The sequence below is a fragment of the Mustela lutreola genome, chromosome 6 (assembly GCF_030435805.1).
Source record: "Mustela lutreola isolate mMusLut2 chromosome 6, mMusLut2.pri, whole genome shotgun sequence".
Taxonomy (NCBI): Eukaryota; Metazoa; Chordata; class Mammalia; order Carnivora; family Mustelidae; genus Mustela; species Mustela lutreola.
Genome location: NC_081295.1, coordinates 79,082,419 through 79,101,357, shown reverse-complemented (window position 1 = coordinate 79,101,357; position 18,939 = coordinate 79,082,419). Strand labels below are relative to the sequence as shown.

General features: G+C 36.4%; 1 pseudogene; it reads right to left on the bottom strand.

Annotated features, from left to right (window-relative positions):
- Positions 1–891: 891 nt before the first annotated feature.
- LOC131834615 (kinesin-like protein KIF20B) lies at positions 892–12,855 on the bottom strand (annotated as a pseudogene).
- Positions 12,856–18,939: the final 6,084 nt, after the last annotated feature.

The window sequence follows — 18,939 nt, the reverse complement described above, 5'->3', positions numbered from 1 at the left end:
CTGATTAACACATATTTTGTGTGTTCTATGTATTATATACTATATTCTTACAATAAGCTAGAGAAAAGCAAATATTATTAAAAAGAGAAAATACATTACAGTTACTCTACTGTGTTGGTAGAAAAAAAATCACATATAAATGGACCCTCACAGTCCAAAACCATGTTGTTCAAAGGTCAGCTGTATTTAGACAATGTTATACATTGGGCTTTCAGAAAATATGGAATCATAGGATCTTAGACTTAGAAAGAACTTGGGCCTAATTTAGTCAAAATTTCCACCTATACATTGTTAACAATTATAATAATAAGAGTTAAATGATTGACATGGACTATGTATCATCTTAACAATACTCAAGGTTAATATTATTCAATTTTATATACGAATAGATGTAGCTGAGAGAACTAAACAACTTCTCCAAGATGACCTAGGTGGAAGTCACTAAGCCAGTGTGTGAATTCAATACTATTTGAATCCAAAGTCCATTGTCTAACAGTTAGATGGAGTTTCTTCAACATAGCCCCTAAATTCTTGGACATTTTTTGGAAATGTAGAATTTTGGTGATGCAGAGACCATTACGTGGCAATTGTATATGTTTTTTAATGTCATTGTTAGAAAGAACTTCCATACTGAGTCAGATTTTATCATGTGTTTTGCCCTTTATAGCCACATTTTAACATGTCAGTTCCTCAAACACTTGAAGCTAGCCATTTTTTTGGTATTGTTGACTTATTTTCTTTGTTGAATTAAAATTATACCATGTATCAAATAATAATGTGTATACAGAAGGATTTAATGCATCCTGATACATATAATTATCTTTGAAAAGTCAGGATGCAAGTTATGATTATGAACATAAAATTTATATTAAAATATTCTACATAAGTGATTTATTTGGCTGTTTTAGTTCAAAGTCATTGAGAATCTAATGATTACTCTCCTTCACTTTATGGGTCTTCAAAATCACTTGGCCAAATATATGTAATAGGAAATGAAATTTCATTTGTATATAATTTCCATTTGCCCTGATTTGGTTGAGACACATTTTCTTAACTTCTATATTTGAGAACACTGAAGAGTTCATTGTTTCAATTATTTTCTTTGTTTTTGGTTGAAGAATTATTGGAAAATGTTCTAAGAAGTCTCCAAATTTCTGTAGCATTCTTTCTTTTTTTTTAGAGGCCTAATTTATACTAACTACGGATGCTTGACTCCATAAAGAAGATGACAGATGTGTGCAAGCCTTTTGCTCCTTCTTGACAGAAGAATTCCTATGCTCAAAAATAGGGGATTTCAAATTAGTTCTGGATATAGCATTTTTCTTACTTTCACTTTTCACCCAGTCCTGGCAGAGAGCCTCTGGTGTATGGTTAATGCTATTTCTGCTCTTCACCATCTTAGAAATATACTACTTTACTCCATTTCATTAGTCTTCCTCTTCTGGGTGTTGGAAAACCTAACCATCTGTCACTGGTGAAATACAAGCAGGATGTTTCACTGCCATGTTGTTTGGCTATAAAGGTGTAAATTGAATCTCTAACTCAGGTTTTGGAAATTGTATAGTTTGATTATCTTCTGTTGAAACTTCACAAGAGTCAAGGACTACAGAACCTTCTTTCACTTCATTCATAGAACTTCAAAACTTGTTTGAGGTTCAGTTTTAACTCTGACAGTATCTATTGAACTCAAATGTCTATCTACAGTTTGTTCTTCTGTATCAGAAGTCTCCGATGTAATCTTTTTTAATTGTACAGTTACATTATTTTTCTGTATGTTACTGGAGATCAGTACCTTTAGCTGTATTTCTAAAGCTGCAACAAGTTGATCTCATTCTTCTCATCATTTTTGAAGTTTACTATCTTTCTTTGTCAGTTGTGCTTTAAGTATTTCCAATTCATTTGTTGCTTTAAACAATGCTCTCTGTCTTCAGCATATTTTTTCATCTGTTTTGTCGATTTTCAGCTTCTTTTGGTTTGGGAAGCTAGCAATTTGATCCAAAGTATTTCCTTTTTTATCTTTTTTTAATGTTTTGCCATAGAAACAATTTTCAGATACCCTCCCTCTTGATTGTTTTTACTCATGCTCTTTGGCTAGCTATCATTCGTAAGTTTCAACAAATATTTCAAAAGTTTGACTCTAGTATTATCTGCCCAGACAACAACAGAATGCCCTTCTTTCTTGCTGCTTTAGAAACTAGGGTCTCTAAATACGGTCTAAGATTTACTAGCTTTTTAATGTAGTCTCATACCTCCTTTTACAGATTCTTTTATAAGAACTATTCTTTCATCATTGTGTCTATATGGTTAATATTTGTAGGTCTTTGCACTTACCCACATTAAAATTTAAATTATTACTTTTAACCAAATGGTAAAGTCTATCAAGATATTTAATATTATATATTCTATCTTTTTCAATGCATAATTTCATAATTTCAATGCATAATTTCATAATTTGTACGGAGTTTAATTTCAGACATTGAATATGAAACAGTGGAGCAACATACTAATAGAAAAACAGTGAAAGTGATGGAAAAGAAATAGAGTTTTAGGAATAATTTGTACTGAAGACTTAGTCATAATCATTAGGGGTGACATTATTATGAGAAAGACCATAAACACTGAGAATATAAAGGACTGATCTTTGGGAAACAATTGCATTTAAACATGGGAAGAGCCCACTTCAGGTAGGAAAGAGAAAGAGCAAATTCTTTAAGGGTGGGAATCAGCACTGATCTGCAACATGGTAAGGCTTCACTGACCATTTTTAGAAATGGAATTAGTACAAGAGGCAAAGAAGGAGGGGTTAGAGAAGAGAGAAAAGAAAAAAGAAATAGTACAGCATTATAAAAGAGTACCATCACACTGACGAAAGTGTAGCCAGATCAAAGAGAATGAGAAGTGAGAAGAGACTACTAGATTTGGCAGTCATAAAAATGGTCGCCAGTGATAGCAGAGGTGGTAGTTCTGGCCCAACGTTTGGGACAGAAGTCAGATTGTGAGGTGTGAAGCAGTGACTTGGTGATAAGAATGCAGACGCTGAGTACAGATTACTTTTTCCAGTGGTGCTTTCACAGAGGTATAAGGTGGTGGTTCTATTGAACAGGTAGAACTCAGTGTTTTTGTAGTTAGAGAAGGTTCACCGGCAGATGACAGATAATCCTGGGAAAAGAGGGAATAATTAAAAGCACATGATCTTGGGTAAAGCAACCAGATTTTATAAAGAACTGAGCAGAGTTTATGCATTTTGTTAAGAAAGATGAACATGTTTTCCACAAACTGAGTCACCAGGGAAAGTAAGTAGGCTGGGTTATGATTCTGTGTAACACTGATCGAGTTTACATCAGAGAGGTACAAGAGTGATTAAACTCAGTTCAGGAGGACTTCTGTAGCTCAATAGTAAAGCAGTAAGGATGAGAGTGTAGATGGTTGGCTCAAAGCATGTTGAAATTGCACTGGGGAACATATTAATTTCCTAGGGCTGTCATGACCAAGTATCACAGATTGGAGGGCTGAAACAACAGACATTTATTTTCTCACAGGCTGGAGGCAGGAAGTCCAAGATCATGGTCTTGCTGGGTTTGGTTTCTTCTGAGGTCTCATTCCTTGCATTATAGATGGTTGTATTTTCTGCCTTTATGTGATTTTTTTCCCATCTATGCTTGTCTGCTTTCTAATCCAGTCTCCTTATAAAAACACCAGTCATTTTGCATTAGTGCCACCCCGCTCCATAACCTCATTTTACCTTAATACCTCTTTAAAGGCCCTATCTCCAAGTAAAGTGATATTTTGAGATACTAGGGGTTACGACTTCAACGTATGAATTTTGGGATGGGGAAGAGGAGTAGAGGGATGCAATTCAGCTTATAACAGGAAAATATAATGAACAACAAATAAAAGAATCCCATGTATTTCCTTATAGTTGAATATGTTGTAACTAGTAGAACTTCTTGAAATTCCGTGTGGGGTAAGCAGAATTATGGCCCACAAAGATGCCTATATCATAATACCTGGAAATGGAAATATGTTACTTTATACGACAAAAAGAATTTTCAGATGTGATTTAGTTAAGAATTCTGAGATGACAAGATTATTTTAGATAATCCACATGGGCCTAATGTAATCCCATTGGCCCTTAAAAGTGGAGAACTTCTCCCCACTGTGTTTAGGACTAAAGGGGCATGTGATTCTGGAGTAAGGTCAGAGATACAAAACTGTTGGCTCTGAAGATGAAGGGAGGAAGCCAGAAGCCAAGAAATGCAGGTTTTCTAGAAGCTAAAAGAAGCAAAGAAATAGATGATCTCATAGAGCCTTGAGAAGGAAAGCAGCCTTTCAACACCCTGATTTTAGCCCAGTGAGATCTGTGTCGAAACTTCTGACCGTCAGAACTATAACAGAATACATTCATTTTAAGTCACTAAGTTTGTGGTGCTTTCTTACAACAGAAATGAAAAAGTACCATGGTGAAGTTCTGTTTAAAAGACTGATTCAGTAGGTCTGGAATGGGGCCTAGAAATATGCAATACTGAGCAGTTCCCAGGGGCTGCCAGTGCTGCTAGACTGGGGAGCACACTTTGGGTAGTAAGGCTTCCGAGATCATCAGATCTCTTCATCGGATCCGCTCATCTCAGAGATAAAGGCATTGAAGATTAAGAACTTACGGATACTGGCTGATCTGTCTCCAACTCTCAGCTCACTACACTGTAATAGTACTTAAAAAAAAAAAAAAAAGAAAAAGAAAATGAAAAAGGAGCCCATCAGAGAAGAGCAGGCAAGATGTCCAGAATTAGGAAAATTTGGCTCCACCGCCTTCGTGTGTTTATGGTGCCTATGAAGTGTCCTAGTTGACATTTAGCTGATACAAATTGTTAATTAGCAACACCTTCATAAACTAACAGCTGTTTGCTATGTGCTACAGGATTATAGCCCTCTTGGGTCCTAGGAGTATCTAACATCCTCGGTGTCAGCAAGTTCAAGAGAAAAATTTCAGGGCATTTTGTTGTGACAATTTAGCAGGAGGTGCCTCAAAAGCTGTAGATCATCTGTAAACTCAGAACTGTAAACATGGAGGGAGTGTTTCCAGTGACCTGAAGAGCATATTCTGTGTTTATCTTGTTGCCCCCGGCACTCTAATTATGTGAGAGCAGGACAGAAAGCCCGCTGATCTTCTGGCAAAAGGCTTTGAAGAAAACTGTAAGGCTTATTAAAGAAGATAAAGAGCTGGCAGACTGGATGAACAGCCAAGGTGAAAATCAGAGAGGAAAAGATTCTAAGAATGTAGCAGGGACTTGTAAGGAGAGGCTCCTGAGCAGAACACGACCAGGAGGAATGAGGAGAAACTGCAACCAGAGCTATGTGGCAACCTCCTACTCTGCGGAACAGAGAGGAAGTTTCACCAAACAGCTTCCTACTGAGCACCACACGGGCTACCTGCTAAAGCACACGCCTCCGACCCCACCCCAGAGGTTCTTTTCAACTTTTTATAATGGAAAATTCAAACGTAACAGAGGTAGGGGGTGTAGGAGGGCTCACCCGCCCATCCTCACCACACAGCCCACCTTGCTTCCTCTATGCCACTGGCTTCATGGCCTCCCTTCCCATCTTTCCTTCTCCACTGGACTATATTGGAGATGATCCCAGGCATCAGGGAAAAGCGTTTCAGGTGGAGAGAAGAGTAAGCACGAAACCCCAGGGCAGGGGGTGCTGCTGTGTTTTAGCAACACTGAGGAGGTCTGTGTAGGTGGGATGGAGGGAATGAGGGGGCAGCTGAGAGGGGAAGAAATCAGACATAACAGGACAAACAGACGTGATAGACACCCTGTGCAGATTCTTGCAGCTCATTGCAACAGTTTTGGCTTAGCAATTATGGAAGGCTAAAACTAAAAAGGCAAAGGGGATAAAACAGTATTGCTGGAGCCCACAGGAACTGCCTGGTAGCAGCTATAGTCCTAAGGAGTCAAGAATGCAGCTATAGCCAAGAACTTCTTTCCAAATTTGTGAGACAGTAGGAGAATTAGTACTCTGATCCCCATGGTAATCGGAATCAGTGTCTCTGATGAATAGAGTAACCTCCATCTCTGCCTCTTGATTCAGTGATAGGTGAAGTCTTCACTGGCAGAGGGCTGTCCTAGCTTCCAGTTACCTGGAACATGACTACCTTTCTTATTGGAAGCACTTCTCCCTTGCTAACTAGGTCCTTCAAATCACCAAGTCCAAGGCTGTGGGGGCAGACACCAAAAATTCCGTGGGTGCATTATTAAGTGTAATAGTGAGAGGGATCCCTTCCATTCCCACTCACTGGCTCTTGAACCTATATAATCTGGTAATGGAGGGAATGGCATTACTTAGTTCCAGTTTCACCAATGCAATAAGGCACTCATTTTTTCTTGGCTCCTATTCTATAGGAGACTGGGCAGAAATGTGGGGAGAAAGGGGTAGAATATGGTTCTTGGTTTGGTTCCCATGACCTGTTACGCTGATCACTCTCTGTGTGGTTAAGTATGCATATGGTGTTCTCCCTTGGAAAAGGAAAACAGAAAATTTTAGGGCAATCCAGTTTCTATCTTCATGAGGCTGTTTCCTGAAAAGCCCACTTTCCTTGTGTGTTTTGGTTAACAGTTTAGACTTTTCTGTTAAAAAGGCTCTGAAATGAGTCAGAGCCTGGCATTAATTAAATTAACCTAAAGGCCACACTGTACTCCAGGCCAGAGGTTTTCCATCAGAAGAATTTTGTTCTCTAGGGACTATTTGGCGATATGTAGAGACATTTTTAGTAGTCACAACTGGGGGATGGGGGAGATAGAGCTACAAACATCTAGTGGCTACAGGCCAGGGATCCTGCTAAACATTTTACAATGCATGGGGCATTCCCTGAAAAAGAATTATCTGCTCAAAATGTCAATAGCACTGAGGATGAGAAAACCTTCCCCAGGCTGAAGAATTCACCATTTATTTGATTTCTTTTTTTAAACCTTGCCTAGTCATGTTGTCCAATATAATTCATCTGAGACTAGGCAATGAGCCTCAACGATAGAATAAAATTTATGTAAGTAAGTTAATGCCAACAATATACATCTGCTTTGAGTTTGAACACTATAACTCCTCCTATTACTGTATTTTCAGGGAGAAACTAAAGACCCAAATTAAATCCTTTAATCATTTATAGTCAAACTTTCAGAAATTAAAGATCATGGTATTTTTTTGCTCTGCTTCTGCCAGAGAAGTCTCAGTCAGATGCACGTGTACGTTTGGAGTCTTTTTTTGTGGCTGAAACCGCAAGCATCCTTCATTGAGTATATAGTTCTTTTTGTTTATTAGCTGAAATTAGTTGCATTAATCTACCTCACACTTCCCATGTGCTCTCTTTGTAAATGCTCTGGGCAGTTAATAGAGCCCATAAGCCTATCACAGTTGCAGCCCAACACCCATACACATCAGCAAATCTCCAGTATCCAAATAATGGTAAAGTAGTCTTTAGTCTCTAAGTGTTCTTAGAGACATCCAAGGATTCCCAGTGGACACAACCACTAGTTTCTAAGTGAAAGCAAGTTTATAAACTGAAAAAATCTTTTTTATTTCATTCTTAGCACTTGTTTCTGGTTAGTTTATGCCAGTTGTCCAAAACCATCCACCTGTGACTTGAAATTTGATAGGGAAGCACTTCCCATGAAGATGCTTACTATGACCGTGTATTTGTCATGAGGAAACAATTCCCTGATCCAACTGCCATCTATGTTAGAGTGGTCTGTGAGAAGAGGCACCTGGGTGGCTCCATTGGTGAAGCTTCCAACTCTTGATTTCAGCTCAAGTCATAATCTTAGGGTTGTAGGAACGAGCCTGAGTCAGGCTCTGTCCTGAGTGCACAGTCTGCTTGGGATTCTCTCTCTCTGCCCCTCTTCTGACTCATGCTCTCTCTAAATGAATGAATGAATGAATGAATGAATGAATGATTAAATGACTGAATAAATAAATAAATAACATCTTTTGAGTGGTCTGTGAGGACAGTTAGACTCACCAAGGAAACTGGGTGCCATCCTGACCCACCAGACTCTTATTTGAGGTTCCTTCTTCAATCTTGCACATTTAAAAGTTTTCATTTCCGGTTCTTCTTTCAAGTCTTGTATCCCTGGCCTTCCTGAATCAAAGATTCAAGTGTGTGGTGGCACAGTGTCCACACTGTCTGTGGAGCAGATGGCCACCTCTCCTCTGTACCACATTTCCTACGCAGGCGTTCTCCATGTCACACTCGCCTCTAGTTTCTGTATGTCTCCTTGCCATCTGCTGCTATCACCGACACGTCTGGAAATCCTCGATCTTCTGTTGTACACCTTCCCAGACAGGCTTCCCTTGCAACACCTGCCAATACACAAAGTGTTTGTGTCTCTGCGGTGCCAAACGCATCATCTGCATTTTTGTGATGAGTTTCTTTCCTTTTATATTTCAACATTTGACATTTTTTTTTTCAGAAACTTGATATTATATTTGTTCTTAGTTCATAAATAATATTATATTACTTTTTGGAGTGTTTTGATTCTGAAAAAACTTTGGAAAACTTTGCTTATGAGTTTTCTAATGCCTGTATTTTATCTTTTTTTGTCTTTAGGGCAAATGATACATTTTGACAAGCCCTTGATATAAAATCTTATTTTGTTGGCTTAGAACATATATGAAAATTTTCAGCTTGTTAAGGCTCAGATTTCTCTGTTATTGTGTTCTTTCAGCTCTGTCTCCCCTGGGATATTGCAGATATGCCATTTAAAAGTATAAGCTAAAAACAGAAGATTGATGTTGGTTGGGGCAGTGTTCTGAATGTCAGATTAAATTCATCGCATGAATTTACTGGAATTAACCCTTGCCATGGACACATGATAAGAAGGATACAAATAAGGAATGGTCAAGAGTGATATTTGTTGTAACTAATATTTTCTAGGAACAGTACTACCTTGTTGATTTGGCATATTTGTGTAGGTAGAGGAAGGCATAGCAGTTAAAATAGGAATAGAGAATTGTATAGTTATTATTAATACTATCCATATTATTTTAGTGTCCCTCTGAAAACGATTAGTGAGAATCTCTTATGTTTCTCTTTATTCAACAACTTCTTGGGTCTTCTGAATATCTCTTGATTTGGGAGCAATGTTCACTGCTAAGACAGTAGGGCATGGGTAATCTACTGAGGATGAGATCATTTTATAAATGCCCTCTTTAAGGTCTGATTTGGTTGTCTTTATTTTTTCCTTCTTTTCTAGTAGAATACATATTGTTATTTGCTTAAAATTCTCACTCAAGTAAATAACATATGAAAGATGTATCATGCTTTATAGTTAGGTATACTCATATATGAGAAGATATTTTTTTTTTTTTTATATTTTATTTATTTATTTGAACAGAGAGAGATCACAAGTAGGCAGAGAGGCAGGCAGAGTGAGAGGGGGAAGCAGGCTCCCTGCTGAGCAGAGAGCCCGATGCGGGACTCGATCCCAGGACCCTGAGATCATGACCTGAGCTGAAGGCAGCAGCTCAACCCACTGAGCCACCCAGGTGCCCATGAGAAGATATTTTTAACAAAATAAAAAAGAGAACAGTTTTCATTGTAAAGCTCAAGGTGTAGACATCTCCTTGCAGCTCTTACAAAAATAACTTTCAATCAGCATGAAATAAATCATGCTTTCATAATAAAGTATACGATTCTTGCCAAAATAAGTATTTTAGTTTACCTAAACTTCTCCTTTATAAATACATATGTATTTCTGAGTCTTTTTAATATATGGAAAATAACTAAACCTCTTTTCTTTTTAGAACCTCCTAATAGGGTCTAAAATGTTTCTTTTCTAGCACATTCTTTTGTATAATGACTCTCTCTCTCTCTCTTTCTCTCTCTCTCTCTCTTTTTAACTAATTTGAGTGTATGAGCCAATAAATGCTTAATTTAAATGTAAGGACATTTGAATTGCTACAGTTCTAGAGATTTTGTTAAGTAGAGATTTTTCTAGCTTAAGCTAATGAAACAAGGACAAATTGAATTTTTTTCAGAAAAATAGGGAAAAAAAACACAACACAAGTGACAAAGTAATTATACCAGAACACACACACACACACACACAGACCACACCCCTCCACACAACTAAAACTTTTGTTAATGGATCTTCCACTGATCTTATCCTGCAGTTATGTTTTGAGAATCTCTTGTACAAGATATCTATTTGTTTGGGTTTTTTACAGTGCTAAAAAAAGTATTTAATGGAGAGAAAAATTGCTACTAAAAACCAATTCTAAATGAGACATGAACTAAAACTCTTTTAATTAGGGTATGCTTGAAACTTTCATACCCCCCCCCCCCAACATCAGTCAGTGTGAGAGCACCAAAGCCTCATAGCTGGGCTCAGGAAATTAGAAGAATGACCACAAATAAATAAATGATTTATGATTTAAGCAAGTTTTAAAGTGTTTTTAATTGTTGAGACAATAATAGATATAGGTAATTTAAAATTTATAGATGCTTGTGGTACTGGACAGAGATGAGGGTTTATGGAAATTTCACTGCAAGAGGTGCTGGATTGCATCCTGAGACTCTGAAGGTCCCACTAATACTGTCCGCGGGAGGGGGTCTGGAGTCAAGAGTCAAGTCCTCATTCCAGCCAAAGGTTCAATCTGGAGAGACTGGACCCCCAAAAAAGCAACTGGACATGGCAGAACGGGGTGAATCAAAGGCGTGTAGCTCAAACAAGGGGCTCCTGGCAGTATTCTATGAGACTTAGCTGTTGGTGTTTTATGACAAGTGACTCCCCTTTGGTGATGAGGAAGCCAGTTGTTAAGATACTGTGATGATTCCTTATAAACCCGAGTTTGCAATATAGCATGTTCCGTTTTATCTATATAGTATATACCCATAGAATGATTTAAAAGAAATTTGCATTAGTTGCCAACACTTAACACCAAACATAATTTTACTACATATGTCGACTTAGAGCATTTCTGAAAAGATCAGAAATCTAGCATTATGCACCTGGCTGCCATACACAGTGTGGATCATGGGCACTACTCTTGCAATGGGCGTGCACCCTTCAATCTGCACAGTCCCTGCCAGTCTCCACTGTCCTAAGCCCATGGATGGGAGACAGTTGCCTTTTACCATCATACTCATTTTGTTGTTTTGCTTACAGTAGAATTAAGGCAAAACTGAGATATTTCTTTTCTTTTTTAAAAGATTTTATTTATTTATTTATTTGATGCAGGGGGAGAGTGAGAGTGTACAAGTAGGGGGAGCAGCAGACAGAGGGAGAGGGAGAAGCAGGCTCCTGCTGAAAAGGGAGCCCAACATGGAACTCCATCCCAGGACCCTGAGATCATGACCTGAGCCAAAGGCAGATGCTTAACCAAATGAGCCACCCAGGCTCTCAAAACTGAGATATTTCTTAAATCCATTCTGTAGTTCTTTATTTCAGATTTTTTTTTTTATTTTAAAAGTCTTGTATTATAAAACATTTCAAACATGTAGGAAAGTGGACAGTATAATTAAATAATACTCCATGACCCTATTTCAAGGCTTTAACTGTCATTACTTAAGTCCAATCTTGTTTCATCTATATCTGCCACCCACTTCCCTCCACTGTGTTATTTAAAAAAAGAAATCCCTGACCCCCTACGATTTTCTCTGTTTTTTAGCACATAACAATAAAATATAGGAACACTTATATAAGATAATCAAGTAATCATAGTATAGTCACACAGAAACTTTAGCAGTAAGCATTTATATATAAATTATCCAGTGTGTTAAAATTTCCAATTGGCACACTTTGTTTAAATCAGGATTAAAATAAGGTCTACATGAGGTAATCGATTGCTATCTTTAAAATAATTTCTAATTTATAGCCTCTCCCATCTCCATATCTGTTTTTCTTTCTCTCAATCCCTCTTCCTCTGTCTCATTCTTCTATTTTTTGTTCAATAAACCTAGTTGATTGTTTTGTAATATTTGTCACAGAAATTTGCTGATTTACTATGATAAAATTTAGCATGTTCCTCTATTGTCTGTATTTCTTGTAAACTGGCTTAAAATTTTTTTTGGAAATACGGGCACGTGGGTGGCTCAGTTGGTTAAAGCCTCTGTCTTCAGCTCAGGTCATGATCCCAGGGTCCTGGGATGGAGCCCCGCATTGGGCTCTCTGCTCAGCGGTGAGCCTGCTTCCTCCTCTCTCTCTGTCTGCCTCTCTGCCTACTTGTGATCTCTGTCAAATAAATAAAATCTTAAAAAAAATTTTTTTTTTTTGGAAATAATATTTCATCGGTAGTGGTATATTCTATCAAGAGGCACAAAATCTCAGGTTCTCTCTCTCATTGGTATGTGTTCAGTGCCAGGAGCCATCAACTCAATAAAGATTGCAAAATGTTGATAGTCTAATTAAAATATTCTGTTTTCATTCAATACATGAAATCCCTCTAATAAGAAAAACATCTTCTTGTCTATTATTTGTTTATGTAGTGGTACAGTTCTTACAGGAAAGGCTGAATAAATGCTTGATTCTTTTCCTCTATTTATGAGTTTCTCAAAATAATTAGCACCCCCATTTGAGACTAATTTATAGTTTTTAGTATTATGAGCTCATATAATTAAACATATTTCTTATGTTTCAATCCGTAGAGGTTATTGTCTTTACTAAGGTTTATAATTTTTTGTCTGTTGCTTAATTTGACTTCATCCTAATGAACTTTCAAAAATTCTTTTGTTACCTGTTGGACAAACTGTCCCAATCTCATCATGTACATTTTCCCAGACATAGAATCTGCCATTTCAGGAATCCTGGCTCCTTTGAGTGAGGAATGGTATTTAAAGGATGTAACCTGGATGTTGGTAGCCATGCTCTACCAAACTGAGAAAGTTAAAGACAGCTTAGAGAACTATGTGTTACTTTCCTTTTTTCTTAAACGTGGTTCACTTTACTTAGTTACAATCCCTTTCTGGGCTTCATTAGCACTTTAGTTTGTAACTCCTGCTCCAAACCAGTTCTAAACCATCAACATACTGTTCTACATGCGGAAGTATTCTACAACAGGGTAAAAGGTAAAGAGCTGAATTACTTTACAATGAGAGAAAGAAAATGAGGAGCTAATAGCAGACAATTACAAGTGATTTTACTTACAAACATCAGTATGAACTTCTACTTATAAATAACAGAACCCTGTAGACACAGTTTCCTCACTTGTGAAGTAAAAACCATGCCATTGATGTCTGGGACTAATTGCTTTATTTACTCTGAATTTTAGAGGATCTTTCTTTTGAGGTTATCCATGTGGCAACATCCTATCAAGCTGGTAAAACTAAAGTGATGCTGTATTTAACTGACATTTTCAATTACAGGAGAGGAAGACAAAAAGGATAGTTAAGATTTATTGTCTACAGTATACTAGAGGTTTTCAAATACATTATTTCATTCTCATAGTCATTATCTAAGGTGGTATTTTCTCCATTTTATTTTTACTAATATGTATAAAATCTGGAACTTCCAAATTTACAGAAAAAAAATCTCCAAATATTTTTCACTATAAAATTTTGAGAACCCAAAGGTAAGAAAAGAAATGTAAAAATGGTGGCAAAAATGTTTTCTTAGTTGTCAAAGTGAGTATCACAGAATTTCTGGATTCATTTTGAGTTGGGAAATGCAATCCAGGAAACTGACTTTCATTTGTTCCCAAGAAAATACATTATCCAAAAGAGAAGTATATGCTTATGGATACTATTAGCCAAGAGAGGCCAGGCGTTGCAGAATAACATAAAGGTTTGCTGGTCACTCACAATGGCTTTTCTAAGATAGGTCAACAGGAGGCAAGGAGGGGAGAAGGTTTTTTCTATACAGTTGCCAGTGGACTAGGTCTCACCGCTTGTAGCTATATCATTTGGAACAAGTGACATGTGAGGTGCTGGCAGAAGGGGAAAAGAGACTGAAGAACTAACGCATACAATTAAATGGCTATGGTAGAAATGACTTCTCACTGAAGCTCACAGACCACTGGCCAGAATTATTCTGAGGAGGACATTTGTAGGAAGTATGTTTATTAGAAAGTGCTCTTAGAAACACCTGTGAGAGAGTGAAAAAAGCAGGTTTGGACAGAGTGAGAACCTGAACTGTGCTATAACGGAAAAAGAGATGAAACGATGTTTTAGGGAGCTCTGGAGCCATCTCAGCTCCAGCTTCTGGGTTGTCCCAAACTCCTGGTCTTTGGACACTAGCATCCAGTCATTAGATGCAGTCTGCCTTCAGCTTTAAATTTAATGGGGATGTACTTTGTCCCCTACTGCATTTCTAACTATAAAACTCATTTAATTGGCTAAATCATATTAGCCTTAGTGTATCATAGTAATCTAATCTATTTCAAAACTGATATTTGTCTTCTCAGTGAGAAATTGGAGAGTTATAATCATATTTGCTTTAAGCCACTAAGGAATAGGACAAAAACTCTTCATTAAAATTTTCCCAATAGATATGCTGAGGAAGGGACTTTTTATTTTTACGATCATTAGGATTTTGAATAATAGTCTCACTCTCTAGAGAAAGATCAATGATTCTGTTATTTCTGATCTTAGAAATTCCAACTTTGCCAGAAAACTACTGGTCTTAAAATAACAGAGAAATTGTTATCATCTAATACAATGTCAGTATTTGTCTTTCTACTTTCATTTCTGGGGTGTGCTGAATATTAGTATTAAGAAGTATGTTATCATAGTAGACGTTTAAAAAGAGAAACAGAAAATGCCACAAATCTAGCAAAAATATATATTTTTTAAAGATTTTATTTTTGCAAAGGAGAGCGAGCGAGCGAGCGCTGCGCGTGCGTGAGTGAGCGCCGGGGGTGGGGCTTGGGGGCGTGTGTGGGGGGCGGTTGGCGGGGTGGGGGTGTGTGTGGCAGGGAGGAGCAGAGGGAGAAGAAGGCTCTCTGCGGAGCAGGGAGCCTGATGTGGGACTTGATACCAGGACCTGGGATTATGAACTGAACCGAAGGCAGATGATTAACTCACTGAGCCACCCAGGTGGCTTAACAAAGTAATTCTTAAGATTTGGAAAAAGAGGTTTTTGGTTTTGTTGTTGTTGTTGTTGTGTGTGTGTGTGTGTGTGTGTGTGTGTATGTGTGTGTGTGTGTGTGTGTGTGTGTGTGTGTGTGTTTTAACACTATTATGTATACAACTGTGGAAAAATAAAGATGAGTAGAGGGAGGAAAGAATTGTAGTTTTTAAAAAATGTGATTTAAGTCTTCATTACATATTCACTTGTCAAATAGATTATTTCATACTCTTAGGAATAGGCAGAAGAATCTTATTATAATATTTATTTTGAAACATATAAAACTTTTAGGTAAATATTTTTCCAGCCAAGAGATTTGCTATAAAGTGCTCATAGTTTATTACATCATAATTCTCTTTGAAATTATTTTTTCTTTTACTATATTTGCTTTATGTGGCTGCTTCACATAAATTTTTGAACACAGTAGCAATGTATTTATATGGAGATCTGCACTGGTAATAAAGTAGCCAGCAGTCACATGTAGCTGTTTAGTATGTGAAATATAGTTAGCCTGAATTGAGATGTGCTTTAAGTGGAATATATAGACTAGATTTTGAAGACTTATTATGAAAAAAGAATATAAAACTTCTCATTAATGTTTTATTGATTACATGTTGAAAGTAATATTTGAATGCATTGAGTTAAATAAGATATATTATTAACATTAATTTTACCTGTTTCTTTTTCTCATTTTTTAATGTGCCTACAGGAAATGTGAAATTATATTTGTGACTCTAATTTGTAGCTCTCATTGCATTTCTATTAGTGTGATCCAAATGATTTAGTTCTTTTCTCCAATATTTTATTATGAAAGTTTCCTAATGGAAAATAAAAAAACTAAAATAATTTTACAGTAAACATCTGTATCTTCTACAATCAACATTTTACTATGCATGTTTTATCATCTATCCTTTTCTTTCTATTCTTCACCAATCCATCTGATTTTTTGATGCATTTCAGAGTAAGTTGCATTGAATCAGAGTAAGTTGATTCTATGTTCCTCTAGATACTTTAGAAGATAGAAACCAGTTTTGGACTCTATTAAGCTGAATATTCCTTTAGCCGTGTTCTTGCTTCTTTAGATTTGACTGTGTTGGTAAACAGAGGCATAAACAGATTAAATGTATCAAATTAGATTTAATAAATCTTCTGAGTAAAAGGAACATTTAATCTCTGTTGATATTAAAGCACAGATCAAGATTACTCAACAAATATTTGGAAACCTTGTAACATTACATACTGACTTGAAAAGAGTTTCTTTCATCTTCTGAGGAAGTGGCAGAAGGACCAGGCTGTGTTCATAATTGTGAGACCATGGATGGTCATATAACCTTAAGCTTCTGCTGTCAATAGAATGTTTATCTCACAAGATTATAGTAATTAAAGGAAATACATGTAACTAATTTATTAGAAATTTTGGTACATTACCAACTTTTTTAAATTAAAAGAAAATTTAAAAAAATTTATTATTTTGGAAAGAGTGAGTAAGAGAGGGGTTGGGGAGGGGGAGAGAGAGAGGGAGAGAGACTCTCAAGCCGACTCCCTGTTAAGTGCAGAGGCTATGTGTGGCTCTATCCCAGGACCCTGAGATCACGACCCAAGCTGAAATCAGACAGTTAACTGATTGAGCCACGCAGAAACCCTGGCACATACTAACTTCTAAAAATAAGCTTAACTGGAAATACATATAAAATATCTGGAGTAGTTTGTCAGTCAGGTTGATCAGGAGATCCCCTGGCAGTGCTGGACTATCTTTAATAAGGAAAATGGACATTCTTTTTTTTTTAATTTTTTATTTTTTATAAACATCCATTTTTATCCCCAGGGGTACAGGTCTGTGAATCACGAGGTTTACAAACTTCACCGCACTCACCATAGCACATACCCTCCCCAATGTCCATAACTCCACCCCCTTCTCCCAAATCCCCTCCCCCAGGCAACCCTCAGTTTGTTTTGTGAGATTAAGAGTCACTTATGGTTTGTCGCCCTCCCAATCCCATCTTGTTTTATTTATTCTTCTTCTACCCCCTTAACCCCCCATGTTTCATCTCCATTTCCTCATATCAGGGAGATCATATGATAGTTGTCTTTCTCTGCTTGACTTATTTCGCTAAGCATGATACCCTCTAGTTCCATCCATGTCGAAAATGGACATTCTTATAGGTGGTTCATCATTTATAAATGATGAACAGAAAAACACATGTTATGTAATACCCTCCAAAGAAATAGACCTATGTTTCCTCCTTGTTTTACTTATAAATATCTTATAGAAATATCCTGAGACTTCTGTCAACATTTACCAGATTGAAACTCCTAAACAATTTGGATTTATGCCTGTGCTGAGATCAGAGACTTGATGAAAAAATGTGTTTATGAAATTAAATTGCTGGTGATTCACTAATAGATGATGTTTTGGTTGAAAGGCCAGCCACACAGTGAAAGAACTGAAAGAAAACAGGAGGGTTAGCTGTGTTGCTTTCCACTTTCTGTGTAGAGCTATATGGTCAACCATACTAAATATCCTGTAACATTTTTTATTATACTGAACGTTTTTTACTATTATCCAAGTAACACATTCACATAGTTTTTTAAAGTTTTAACAAATAAATAAAACCAAACATCCCCTCCTTTCATAGTTTCCTTGCTCTCACTACTATTTAAAGGTAACTATTTTGTACTTTTCTATAATTTTATGGTGTTTACTTACATATTCCTAAATACTGTAGAAGGTTTGATAGCTTTTGGTGCATTCATTTTAGATATTTTACATGTTCTTTCTCTTAACGTAGATAGAACTTTTTTAGTCCCTTATCATTCCTGTATCAACCCAGTATAGTTATAATTCGATTTTTAAAATCCATAGTTAAAATTATTAATATGACTCTGCAAATCTTTTCCATTGCTGAGCTAAATGGTATGGTCATAGGCTCTTTATCTGCACTTTAAAATTTTTCCTGGAGTTAATCATTGCTTTACATTTTTCATTTATTTGGTTTCTTTAAATCAGGAGTTAACTGTTCCAGTTTTTCTGCAAAGTTTCTCAATACATTTTATACCACTTAAACCTATCAAATAATCTTTCATTTCCTTTTTTAATGGAAGATTTTTCTCTTGAAACCATCCATTCTCCTCTAATCTGATACAATTCCTGTCTAGTTTTGCCCTTGACTGTGGAATTTCTTTCATATATCACCCCTGTTTGACCCCAGTTATTCAGGACTCATGCTTTTTCTTCTTTGCTTAATCACACATTTTGGAAGAGAAATTTCTCCATTAGCTTTCTGAAAAAGGACAAAGTCCCAATTTTTACCTTATTTTCCTGATTGATATTTTGGTTATAGAATTTAGTATTAAGAACTTTTTAACAAAAAATTGTGAAGGCATGGTCTTTGTCTTCTAGCATTTAATTTTGTAGTTGAGAAGTCCATTCTCAGTGTTTTAATGTAATTTCATTTTTTAAAAGAATCTGGAAGCTTTTAGGATTTTTTTTTTGAGATTTCATAATAAAACTAGCTGGTTTAAGTCCCTCTGCCCTTATTAATTTATTGAATACTCAGTTGTCTATATTGAGATTATTAGCTTCATTCTGGGAAATATTCCTCTTCATCTTTTACTTTTCAGGAGGGGAAAATTTTCTCCTCATTCTCTTCTTTATTAATTTTTTTTGGAACAGGTACATGTTGGATGTAGGACATCTTGGATCAATTTTCTAATTTTCTTTTTTTGTTTTTCTATTTACCATAATTTTTGGCTTTTAAATTCTTTTCCCTATGAGATTTTCTTGACTTTACATTCTATCCCATTTATTGAAAAATTTTATTTCCAGGAACTTTTTTTTCTTTTGTTTTTCAGTTATTCCCATTTTTCATAGAATCTTAACATTGTT